Below are 13,449 nucleotides of genomic sequence, written 5' to 3'. Positions count from 1 at the left end.
AAATGGTACTCAAGTTGTTAGTGTCTTCTGCTACCCTGGTAGAAACAAACATAATGGATGAAGCAAGGGTTTCGGTAGAAGCAGGTAGTCATAAGCAAAAGATGTCTGCAACGTAAGCTGTAATTTGCTAAATTTCTGGGTTTGTTGCCCGAATTATTTGTGAATTGTGTGGAATCCGGAAAAAGAAGATAAACTGAGCGTTTCAGAAGCGGTGTTACAGAGGCATTCTGTAAATTTACTGGTAACATAAGAAACGAGATGTTTCTCTGCACAATACGCGAGGAAAGGAATATTTTGATAACATTAACATGGGACAGGTTGGTAGAACAAGTGTGAAGAAGGTTGGGCTTCCATGGTAATATGTAGAGGAAGACAGTACTCGATAACATACAAATAATAAAAAGCTATTCCTAGATGAAACGACTGACGTAAGAGAGGAAGTTGTGTCTGGCTGCATCAAACCAGTCAGCTCAATTTCGTCAGTAATAACACGACTCTTTAAAGATTCGAACTCCCGTGCATAAAACAGCTTACAAGGCGTTATCTATACACATTATAAAAAATTATGTGGGTATTTGTATGTGTGTGTGTGTGTGTGTGTGTGTGTGTGTGTGTGTGTGTGTGTGTGTGTGTGTGAGTGTGTGTATGTTTCACATCTCCTCCTAACGCGCAGGACCGCTTTCAACTTAAGTTGATAGACATAACACTTACTGTCATGCAACAATCGCCGTGGTGATAAAAACCGCTTACCTAGCATAGTTCAGGGTGTATGAAGTCATAAACACACAGATGCATGAGAAACTGCCGGATTTTGCATCACTTTAAAATTTATTACTTCTTCGCTACTAGCTGCGGCAGCCACGGGTGCTGTACTGAGTACAGCACTCGTGGCTGCCACATCGCGGTCGAGAAGAGGGACCGAGGCAGTTTCAAATACGTTTTTACAGTCTGACAATAATTTATGGATTTGTGGTACTAGCTTGACGATGTCCACTATGGACAAACGGTAGTTACTTTGATTCTGAAGAAGGTTGGGTTATCCCGACTGAAACCTAGGTAAATTCTAGGTAAACGGTGCAATTGAGGCTGTTGGTTATTAAAATTAAAATTAATATTTATACAGTTGCTGACAGGGCCGCGAAATGTTGAAAGTGATTATCTCAAATGGTTCAAATGGCTCTGAGCACTATGGGACTCAACTTCTGAGGTCCTTAGTCCCCTAGAACTTAGAACTAGTTAAACCTAACTAACCTAAGGACATCACACACATCCATGCCCGAGGTAGGATTCGAACTTGCGACCGTAGCAGTCACGCGGTTCCGGACTGAGCACCTAGAACCGCTAGACCACCGCGGCCGGCCGTGATTATCTCAACTATCGTGTGTAGTTATAATCTGAATGGATTCGAACCATCATACCGTCCAATTCATGGTCCTCCGGTACATTTACGTTTTCCTCTGCGGAGCTAATAGGTGCGGAACCATTCATTATATTATTAAAAATATCAACCAATGATGCAGATTTATCAGGATGTCGAGAGAACTCGCACATGACGTTTTTACATCTACGTGGTGTATATGCGAGGGGCGGGGGGGGGGGGGGGGGGGGCGGTCTCCAGCTCCGATCGTCGTCGCTGACACTGGTTCTTTCTTGATTAAATAAGACGCACAATTTCTTCACTGAACACTCGTTCATTGCATGATCATCATAAACACTCTTTATATGCCTATAAATGCCGGCCGGAGTGGCCGTGCGGTTCTAGGCGCTACAGTCTGGAGCCGAGCGACCGCTACGGTCGCAGGTTCGAATTCTGCCTCGGGCATGGATGTGTGTGATGTTCTTAGGTTAGTTCGGTTTAATTAGTTCTAAGTTCTAGGCGACTAATGACCTCAGAAGATAAGTCGCATAGTGTTCAGAGGCAGTTTGCCTATAAATTTTGATACGCCGTAAATTTTGTGCATTCAGGAAACGAATAACACTATGCATTTCGCATTTGGAGGGATTTTCGGTGTGTGGCTCCGTTTCGAAAGGTTACAAAGAGGCGTGACCACTTCGCAACCAAATTCGGCTCACACTGAGAGAGGGGAAGCAGTTAACAGCCACGCGTTGGTGGGGGACCGGCACTGGGCGTGGACGCTGTTGTGGATTGGCAGGAGCCAACCCACGGAGTTTGGAGGAAGCCGAAAGGCACGCGTTTAAGCTCACGCAGGCTGGCGTGAGGTTTGGAACAGGACAAGGAATTCAGACTTCAGAAAAAAGGTGGTACTTGGTGGAATACTTAACTTTAATCCATCAATGATGAACGTAGCTCTTGTCTGTACATTCTTCACAACATCAATAGCAACTGATAATGGCGTCTTGCTAGGTCGTAGCAAATGACGTAGCTGAAGGCTATGCTAACTATCGTCTCGGCACATGAGAACGTATTTTGTCAGTGAACCATCGCTAGCAAAGTCGGTTGTACAACTGGGGCGAGTGCTAGGAAATCTCTCTAGGCCTGCCGTGTGGCGGCGCTCCGTCTTCAGTCTCTGATAGTGGCGACACGCGGGTCCGACGTATACTAAAGGACCGCGGCCGATTTAAAGGCTACCACCTAGTAAGTGTGGTGTCTGGCGGTGACACCACAGACGCAGTCGTCGTTTGCTTTCTGGATAACCTTCAAAGAATACACTTCCTACTATGACACAGAAAGGGGGCGAAACTTCCTCATCCGAGTCTAAAATATTATGTATTCTTTCATATCATATTCAAAACTTAACTACTGCACAGCAATTTATAGACAGGTAGCGAATTATTAGCGGTGTACAAAGAAATCTACATATTCAGTGTAATAGTAAGACAATACAGGCCTAATGTTAGCAAATACACACTATGAAAAAAAAAAGAACGACGCACCACGAAGGAATTATCCGAATGGGACGCAAATCGGTAGAGGTGATATATATCTACAGACAAACAAATTATTACAATTTCTGTAAAAATTTATTCCACAGAAAAGGCATTACAAACTGAGCAAATAAGTGTGTTGGTCCATCTCCAGCCCTTGTGCAAGTAGTTATTCGACATGACAGTGATTGTCAGAGTTGTTGGATGTACTCGTCAGGGATATGGTACCAAATTCTATCCAACTGGCTCATTAGATTGTCAAAATCCTGAGCTTGTTGGAGAGGAAGCCAATAATTCTTGAAATTGTCTCATTTGTAGAGATCTCCTGCGACCTTGCTTGCCAAGGAAGGGCTTGGCAAGCACGGAGACGAGCAGTAGAAATTCTCGCCGTGTATGGGTGGGCATTATTTTGCTGAAAAATATATGCAAGGATGACTTGCCCTGAAGGAAAACAAAACGGGGCATAGAATATAGTCGAAGTACCGCTGTGCTAAAAGGGTGCCGCGGATGAAAAGCAAATGAGTCCTGCTATGGAAATGAAAGGTAACCCAGACCATTACTGCTTGTTGTCGAGCTGTATGGCGGGCGACAGTCGGGTTGGTAATTCACTGTTATCCAGGGCTTCTCGAGTCACACCCTCACTGGCCATCGTGGCCCATTTCGAAGCGAACTCATTACTGAAGACAATTCCATTCCAATCAATAGGATTCCAGGCACAATACGTGTCTGCAGACGCCCCAGACAGCGTTGAGATACCATTCCCAACATCATCCGCCATTTTCTTTTCATCCGCAGTATCCTTGCAGCACAGCGGTATTCTACTCTCCGTGTTCTTGCCCTTCATGGCAAGTCATCCTGGGGTTGTAATTCAGCGAGATAATGCCCGCCCGAACACGGCGAGAGTTTCTACTGCTTGTCTACATACCTGCCAAACCCTATCTTGGTCAGCAGGGTCGCCGGTTCTCTGCTCAACTAACGTTTGAAGGACTATGGACAGGGCCCTACAACCATGACGCTCTAACGCTCCAACTGGATACAATTTGGCCCGATATCCGTCAGTAGAATTGTTACCCAACAACGCACAATCTCACCAAGCCGAATAACTGCTTGCATAGAGACGAGAAGTGGACCAACGTGTTACTGACTGACTTTTCTGAGATTTTAATAATTTGTTCGTCTGTCGATGTTCATCACATCTACCAGTTTCCGTTCCATTCGGATAATTCCTTCGTGGCGCGTCTTTTTTTATATATAATTTAGAGTCAAATGAGAATCTATGGTTCTTCTTCTTTTCCTTGTGCCTTTTCCCGCTTCGCCGCAGGGTCGACATGGTTGTGAACGGATCTCACATGGTTAAATTAAGGGTTGGCCTCATGCCCTTCCTTGTCCCACCCCTTTACCCCTTCGGAATGGAATGTGTGTACCCCAACTGTCTGGTTGTAGTTTCCAAAATGATTGCGAATCGTGTAACATGGACGGGACTTGGTTACCAGCCCAGTACTCACCTAGAGGGGTGTCGGAAATCGATTAAATACATGCAGGCTGGTCAGTACACCCACCCTCGTCGTTAAGCGCCTGGCGGGACCGATCCGTAAACGGCGCTTTAACACTCACGGCCATGCCGACGGACTAATGAGAATTTATGGTTAGCTAAGATTCCAAAACGTTCGAATGTGTGTGAAATCTTATGGGACTTAACTGCTAAGGTCATCATTCCCTAAGCTTACACACTACTTAACCTAAACCATTCTAAGGACAAAAACACACACCCATGCCCGAGGGAGGACTCGAACCTCCGCCGGGACCAGCCGCACAGTCCACGACTGCAGCGCCCTACACGGTTCGGCTAATCCCACGCGGCAGCTAAGATGACACATCTGTCAACTGTTTTCATCTATCCATGAACATATGTGTATCGTGCAAAGTGATGTGCTATGTTGGAGCACCGTTCTCCACACTCAGTGCAGAGCATGATCCTTCCAAATTCTCTGATAGGTTTCTTAAACCTGCTCATTGTCTTCTGTCAGAAGAGTGGTTTGATGAAGTTCTCCACGTTGGGGTATCCTGTGCAGAACTCTTAGTATCTGCAAAAGTACTGCAACTTTTATGAGGGACAGATCAGTCGAGACAAACGGAGAGAAGTAAGTAAACTGTTTATTATTTTAGAAGTAATCGCCATAAATATTAATAACTTGATCCCAGTGTGAGACAAGACGATCAGAGCGTTCATGGAAAAATGTTCGCAGTTGCCTAAAGTACCAGACGAGCATCTTTATGTCCGAAGCAAATCGTCGGCCACGAATGCCTTTGTTCAACGCTTCAAAAACATGGAAATCGCATGGTGAGAGACGCGGAGTGTGAGACGGACGTGTACGGCCTTCCCAGAGAAACTTCTGCAGCGCAGTCGAAACAGCCTTGGCAATGTGTGGGTGGAAATCAGTAGAGACACAGAGAGATTGCTGAAAGGGCTTATTTCGACTAATCGAGCTTGACTTCACCAGAAACACGCGCAGCATTGCAAAGACAGCTCCCGATTCAAAAAAAGCAAACATATTGAGAGCAAAGTTTGAAATTGCACTTAGTCAACTTTCAACAGCTTGAGGCAATTCCGGGATACTGGAAGCTTCCAGTGAGAAGGGCTTGGCAATTTCCTAGTCGATCTCTGACAATCCAATCAAGTGCTCCGTCTCCTATGACTTCTTCGTCGACTGACGTTAAACCCTAGTCTATCTTCCTTCCTGTATGGATATTTCACCGCCGTGTTCTCCTTAGAAAAGTCGTACTTGTTGGTATCTGCCAAGAGCCACAGGTGGAGGTCCGTGATTTGATTTCTTACTTTGTAAGAAAGCTGAACTTCTGAATGATTTCTTGAAATCAGCTGCCAAATTTGAGCTCTCAGTAGCAATTACTCCTACGTCTCTCCAAATTCTAATGTTAATGCCTCATTGGGTCCCCCATATTTAAATCCCCCTGGTAGCTGTAGATACTCAGCCACCTCGACACTCTCACTTTACTTCTCCACACATTCCATGTTTCTCCCAGGAAGACTTCCATCCCCTCTCAGACCGTGAAATTATTTCTGAAAGCTATCCATCCTTGTAATTAAAACCGATCCTATTTCTTCCTTCTCCAAATGAAGGCTCCATGAAATCCTTTATTTGCATAACTGCAGTCCTACCCACCTGCCCACCCCCCCCCCACCCCTCCCCCAAATAAGCCTGTCTGTAGACCCTCGCCAATCCTGCATCCTTCTTCTCACCACTTCCGGCTCTTCATGGAAGGCTTCAGGTAGGAAGCTACTGACTTAAGCTTTGTGTCTAATCTATCCAGTACCGGCATATTATGCATTGGTTTGGCCCAACAATATAATCACACTAGCCTCAACGATGTCCAATCAAATCAAAGTACGTGCCTTATAACCGGCACAATAAAGGCGACCTCATACTATTGGTTACCCGGACTGAGCAATACCGCTCTTTCCGATCCGCGACGAGAGATATCACTAGTTAGAAAACTCAGTAGATCCAGAACAAAGCCCTTCTACAAAACTGCCAAGAAATCCCCAACGGTAGAGAACCAGACTGCGCTCGCATACAAAGAGTGCAACACTTTTGGTTGAGAGTGGATTAAACGTAATTGATAACTGGAAGGAAGCGTAGACCAAACAGGCACCCGCTGATTTTCATATGACCTGCTCGATCACCATGACACCCAGATTCGACAAGATCGCAAAATTTCGTTTCTCCTGAATGGAAATCCAACAAACTGTAGTATATTTTCTGACTAGTTATACAGATGGGAGAAAATAGGTTCACCCAAGTGCGATTGCGGAGCTGCTGGACAAATCTTTAAACATATACTTGAAGTTTGTCCAATTACAATGTTCACTGGTGACCGTTACAAATTTCTGCATGTCACGGAAAGTGGCAGAATATATCAGCAATACGAACAGTCCGCTGTAGTTGTACTTTCGTATATATTGTTTTATATATTTTATGTAATTTTATATATATTATTTTTTAATGTACCATTAAACCATCGATTCTCTAAACTCTAAAGTATCGAATTTTCATGTATAAAGCAGCGTCAAACGTCTTATTGCCTTGGAAATGCGTTAATAAGTTAAATATTTGATGTTAAGCATGTAAAGAGAAAAAGTTTAGAAATGGTTTGAAGTACGCTTCTTTGTTGGAAGTCGCTGTGTACTCTCATTACGAAACACTGGATGAATATCGTCTGCGTAATTTTCGATCCGTTTTTTGTAAAAGATACTTTTTCACGATTTTAAAATGACTATGATGTCATATCTCCTGAACTGTCGTAAACCGACATTATTTTGTAGGTTTATTCACTGGTATATGTTGGCTACTGTGTTGCGAATAGAGTCGGCGGTAAATAAGTAATAATCGAAACGTCATGTCTGATACTGAAGGTTTACTAAATGAACAGCTTATACGTAATAAGCTATTTTTCTTTCATCACGTTGTGGAAGGGTATCAAGGAGCAAAAGTTTCGTAAAGATTTGAAATGACGTTTAAAGTTTTTTGTAAGTCGCTAGCTGCTGTCATTCTCAAATACTGGATGAATTAATCCTGGTATATCCACGTTTTCAGTTCCACTGCCCCAAGACAAACATACGGTTTCTAATTGTAGCACTTGTCTTACAGTATTAAATTTTAACATAAGATTATACCTCTTAATGAGTGGATCGTGACAAATTTTAAATGTAATGAATATATACCGAATTCTTAACTTCAATCCATACCTCTTGGACAGGGGTTATTATTATAAAATGCTCGTTATTGTTTTCTGTGAAATGTTTCTCTGAAAGAGATAGTGGATGTACTGAATATAAAAACAGCTCGAGACAGCTTAGATTTTGTATGATAACGGGTCATCTAACAACTGCGTCGGGTAATAACCAATGAGTAACAGAAGCGGGAAGCATTTGCTGTCGAAGAGGAAACTGAATTACGTAGAACAACCTGCCTGAGTCGTGTCCTGTTAGGTAAGAGAACTAATCTGACTTTGCAAGCCATCCAAGAGATTTTTATGAGCAGAAAGGCCGTGTTTCTCTTTTCATTTATAAGGTGTGTAGTACGCCTCCATTTAATACTTGTTTTTGCGTAAGTAAATACGAGTCAAAACAATTATACCTCTAACTGCCAGAAAAACACACTATTTATTCGACCCTTAACCGGGATTGACCTATTTCATACAGTGAAGACTTTTAAAGATCTGTAACACTGTAATAAAGTGTTTTTGAGCAATCTGATCTTATTAATTTCTTCTCGTCAATTAGTGATTAATTAATGGAATTACTGACATATATTAATTGTAAAAAGTCTTAACTCAACAGATATATTTTAGCCATTAACAGGTCATCGTTTCATATTACTTTTGGCAGTTCCTATTTCTAATTTGTTTTCGATTATGTACAAGCAATAGGTTGTTAGTGTACGTTAAAAGTACGTGGCTTAGCTAGTTAGTTTCATGTTCCATGGATCATTTGTATGATTTATTCGTAATGATGACTCACTGTACATTCACATTAAACATCCATACAAAAATACGCCTAAATTCTGAAAATTTTTCACTTTATATGTATATTTATTTTTAAATACGATTGTGAGTTACTGATTCCTAAGGGCCTCTATTTACAGATTACAAAAATAGAAATTTTTCTACGGAACGGAAATTGTCAAGAAGAACTTATCAGATTGTTTTCAAATTTAACCCTGCTGTCACATATTTTATATCACTGGGTATGTGATCAAACGCTTTCCTTGCAGATTGTGAACCCCTTTTTGTGCTAATGTGGATAATCAATGTCATTTTTTCTTCTGGTATTGCAATTATGTACATTGTTGTTCCTTTCATACCGCAGTGGATTATTTGTAACAAGTTTCGTGAGGAAATATACTCTTTGGAGCTGTAATCAAACTGTCTAACTCCTTAACTGAATGTACAAGCATTTACTTCGTAGACCAATTAATTTATATTCCAATAGTCGTTTCTTTTAAAAATTTGTTAGAGAATCCATACATATTATAAAGATGTATGTATGTTTTATGTAAACTTTGGAGCACTTGTTCCACATCTCTTTTTAAGCTACTGGTCCGATTTCAACCAAACTTGGTAAGGCAACAATCGCTGTGGGAGTAAGAACTACCTACTTATCATAGTTCAGAAGATATGACGTCATAAACAATGCAAAGCGTGAAACACTGCAGCATCATGCATGACGTTTAAATTTATTTCTTCTTTGCTACTAACTCTATTCACAAAACATTTGGCTTATGCTATCCACGTATTCCGTTGAATGTTTCTACACATGTATTTCACAGAGAGACACATTGTTGAAGAAATATGACGTCATAAGCACAGACAGGGTAGCGGTTTCCTAGAAAACCTGCAATTATCAGGGAATTACATTTTACCTAGAAAAATCAGGAAAATCTCAGGAAATTTCAGGAATTTCATAAGATCTCATGGAATTCTGCATTTTTAACCTAGCACAGAAATGAAATTCACTGAATTTTATAAAACCCAAATTTTAAAATACTTCACACCTCAAAGAGTGTTAATTGTTCGGTATGAATTACCGATATTTATAAACTGCGCTTAAACTACTGCTTATGCCTTCTATATAGCTCAGCTGAGATGAAAGAAAACTCATTATTATACTATGCTGCCCTGCCCTCCAGCTCACCATTAATTTATCAGAAGCCTCATAACACCGTCTTTCTTGTCATACCTGGAAATCTGACGGAATTTTTATCTAGATTTGAGAAGCGACCCCGACAGAGATGCATCAGAAATGCAGTACCATTCGTAAAGTTATAACACATTTTATTCTTTACTAAGATGACGCTCCTACAATCGAGTCAGTTTAAGGAAATCCGTGACATCTGGAAACGCTATTGACAGCTTTCAAACAGTTGTACGTGAAACCTACAGACATCTTAGGGTTATGAAGAGACGTTACCATACAGAAGTTTGCAAAATTGCGTTGTAGACACGCGAAACAGATGTGCGCAGGGAAACGAAGATGTCCAGTAGACTGCACTTATACACTTATACATTACAGATATTTTTTGTGCTACTGTTTCATAATTGCAAATGTGTTTTCACGAGTACATGGAAAAGAAACTTTTTCGACATTACACCACAAACACAGTTCATTTTTGTTTTTTGTTTAGATTTCTAATAGAAAACTGGCAAATTGAATATCCACACAATGCCGGCCTTGTCAGATAATATGTCAGGAAATATACGTTATGGGACCATTGCTTTTTACAATATATATAAACGACCTAGTAGATAGTGTCGGAAGTTCCTTGCGGCTTTTCGCGGATGATGCTGTAGTATACAGAGAAGTTGCAGCATTAGAAAATTGTAGCGAAATGCAGGAAGATCTGCAGCGGATAGGCACTTGTGCAGGGAGTGGCAACTGTCCCTTAACATAGACAAATGTAATGGATTGCGAATACATAGAAAGAAGGATCCTTTATTGTATGATTATATGATAGCGGAACAAACACTGGTAGCAGTTACTTCTGTAAAATATGCGTGCGGAACGATTTGAAGTGGAATGATCATATAAAATTAATTGTTGGTAAGGCGGGTACCAGGTTGAGATTCATTCGGAGAGTGCTTAGAAAATGTAGTCCATCAACAAAGGAGGTGGCTTACAAAACACTCGTTCGACCTATACTTGAGTATTGCGCATCAGTGTGGGATCCGTACCAGGTCGGATTGACAGAGGAGATAGAGAAGATCCAAAGAAGAGCGGCGCGTTTCGTCGCGGGGTTATTTGGTAAGCGTTATAGCGTTATGGAGATGTTTGGCAAACTCAAGTGGCAGACTCTGCAAGAGAGGCGCTCTGCATCGCGGTGTAGCTTGCTCGCCAGGTTTCGAGAGGGTGCGTTTCTGGATGAGGTATCGAATATATTGCTTCCCACTACTTATACCTCCCGAGGAGATCACGAATGTAAAATTAGAGAGATTAGAGCGCGCACGGAGGCTTTCAGACAGTCGTTCTTCCCGCGAACCATACGCGACTGGAACAGGAAAGGGAGGTAATGACAGTGGCACGTAAAGTGCCCTCCGCCACACACCGTTGGGTGGCTTGCGGAGTATAAATGTAGATGTAGATGTAGATAAATGTAGAACGAATGGGCTACAACATTTCAGGATAAATCAGAGTTGAAAAAAAAATAACAATAATGTAATAGAGGTGAAGAATTTTTTTAGTCTTACAACTCTTACTTGCAATATCCACTTATGAGCTGTCTCATTACGAGCTGTCATTCTGTGTATCCATTTTGCCCTGCTCTCCATCTCTCTCTTTCTCTCTTTCTCTCTCTCTGTTCAGACAACATAGCGTCAGAGAGAGAGTGCTGCAAGTGCGCCCATTGTCAGTTGACACCTTGCGATCCATAAGCCCGCCATCAGTAGTGTTTCGTTGTGTAGTGGTGCTCATTGCATGTTCTTTGTGCATAAGTCGTCTTTTGGATCCTGGTTGTCATGGACAGCGATTTCTCGTTTCATTTGTGCCTTAAAAAGACGGGACGGTTAAGGGGGCAGCTTGTGTGAATGTTAATTTCGCACATTACATGAGTTTTTATACGGGGTAACAAGTAGAGGGAAATGCCACCTGACATACTTCGCCGATAGTACACTGTGTAATTCAAAGGGTTGACACTCGATTCGACGGTATTAACACACCGAACCCAAATCCTGTGTGTGAATGAGCAAAGGGTGAAAAAAGCTGCTGGAAGAAACGTTTTAGTTTGGGGGCAGATGCGAGGTGGGCCATCACGGCCCAGATACAACAGAAGGCTTCTAACAGAGGTTGGTGACCTGCAGCAAGAGAGACAATGAACACACCGGGTGATACAGCGAGGGGAGCAGGTAGCGGCCCAGCGCTGCTTGCTATAGAGAAATTCTTTAGAAAACTGTATTGAGGAATTTACAGATGCATACAAACAGACCAGCAACGCGGTTGATTATGTGAAAGACCCATGGTAAGGTCGTGATGTACGCGTACAACTTTTAGGCATCAGGACCGGGCAAAAAATGTCCGATTGGCTGAAATAAACTCAGAAGGACAAAATGGGATGTTTCGACACAGTTTAAAGGTACGCCCTTTGCGATTAGTAGAGGTAGTTTCCACAACATAAAAGAAGCGCTCCTACTGTTCTGAAAAAGCCATGACATAAAGCACGAAAGGACACAGGTGGGGCTAGTCTGCTATGAAACACACAATACCGAACAATTCGAGGACTCTCCTCTGAAACAGCGTCAAGTGTAGAACAGGGCGCATCACGCTCTGAACGACGCCAAAAAAGGAATTTTGTGTGAACACTGCGTTCACTTTAGCTGACATTCAGCTAGAAATTAGCTGAAGAGTCGTTGACCTCCGATGGCGGAGAAACGAAACATCCACGTAGTTAGCTGTTCTTCCGAGAACTGTGAGGTCATTGAAGTATACATCTATGTACGTCTATATCGCCATATATTCCGGACTAGGGTTGAGTGCATGTTTTCTCGCTTAACAAGAAACATAGGACAGTTTCTGCCGATAAAATCAGTAAAGATTTTGATTAGCTTTCTATAGAATTTTCAGAGTGCGAGAGCAGCCAAGCAGCCGACAGCACGTCACAGGTAAAGGTAAATGCCACTGGAAGAGGCGTATTAAAAGCCAGCTTGTGTTCACTGTGAAAATAAGTAACCTTGAGTAATCTTTTTCTCATCTTGTCACAAAAATTAACCATCCCCTGTAGATTTTATTGTCATTCTAAACAGTGCCGAAGCTAGAATCAGAATCGGATGATTTGTCGTAATAAGGGTCAACAACCCTGTCTAGAAGTAAGAAAAATCTTGTACAGAACCTTCTATTTAAATTTTATATTGTTGTGTTCAGTGATATTTCTGATAAATAGGACGTAATGTGTTATCTTCACAACCGTCCTGAAATTGCCATGTTACAATCTATGTAAACCTGTGTGCTTGTGCAACGACAGTATAAGTATAAACAAATTTAGTACAGCTAAACAATGATGTGCTCTGTCATAGAATAAGGGTCCACTGATAACCCCAAAAATTTATTGTAATGACGCTAATGCACTCACAGGGTGTTTTTGCTGATGTCTGACGAACGTACGAACGTGAAAAGGAGTGGAGTGTCAGAACGTTCACCCTTCTGAATATAGGGGTGATTCAGCTGCCGCTCTTGATGAGTTTTATGCAACTCGCAACACCCTCAAATGCCATTCGCAACATTTTAATATTCTTTCGCTTGTTGGGTGCAAACTATTAGTCTAAAAAGAAGAACATTTCTGTAGGATGCGTTATCGTAAAAGGCAATTATTTTCGAATTACTCAAGAAAAACATACAAAAGTTATCCTCAAACCACTTTCCTTGCGTAGCTAGAAAATTGTAGCCTCTAGCAAAAACGTGTCCCAGTATATACACTACTGGCCATTAAAATTGCTACACAAAGAAGAAATGCACATGATAAACGGGTATTCATTCAACAAATATATTATACTAGAACT

This window comes from Schistocerca piceifrons, chromosome 1, assembly GCF_021461385.2.
Source record: "Schistocerca piceifrons isolate TAMUIC-IGC-003096 chromosome 1, iqSchPice1.1, whole genome shotgun sequence".
In the NCBI taxonomy this organism is placed as follows: domain Eukaryota; kingdom Metazoa; phylum Arthropoda; class Insecta; order Orthoptera; family Acrididae; genus Schistocerca; species Schistocerca piceifrons.
Note: the sequence above shows the minus strand (reverse complement) of the source record.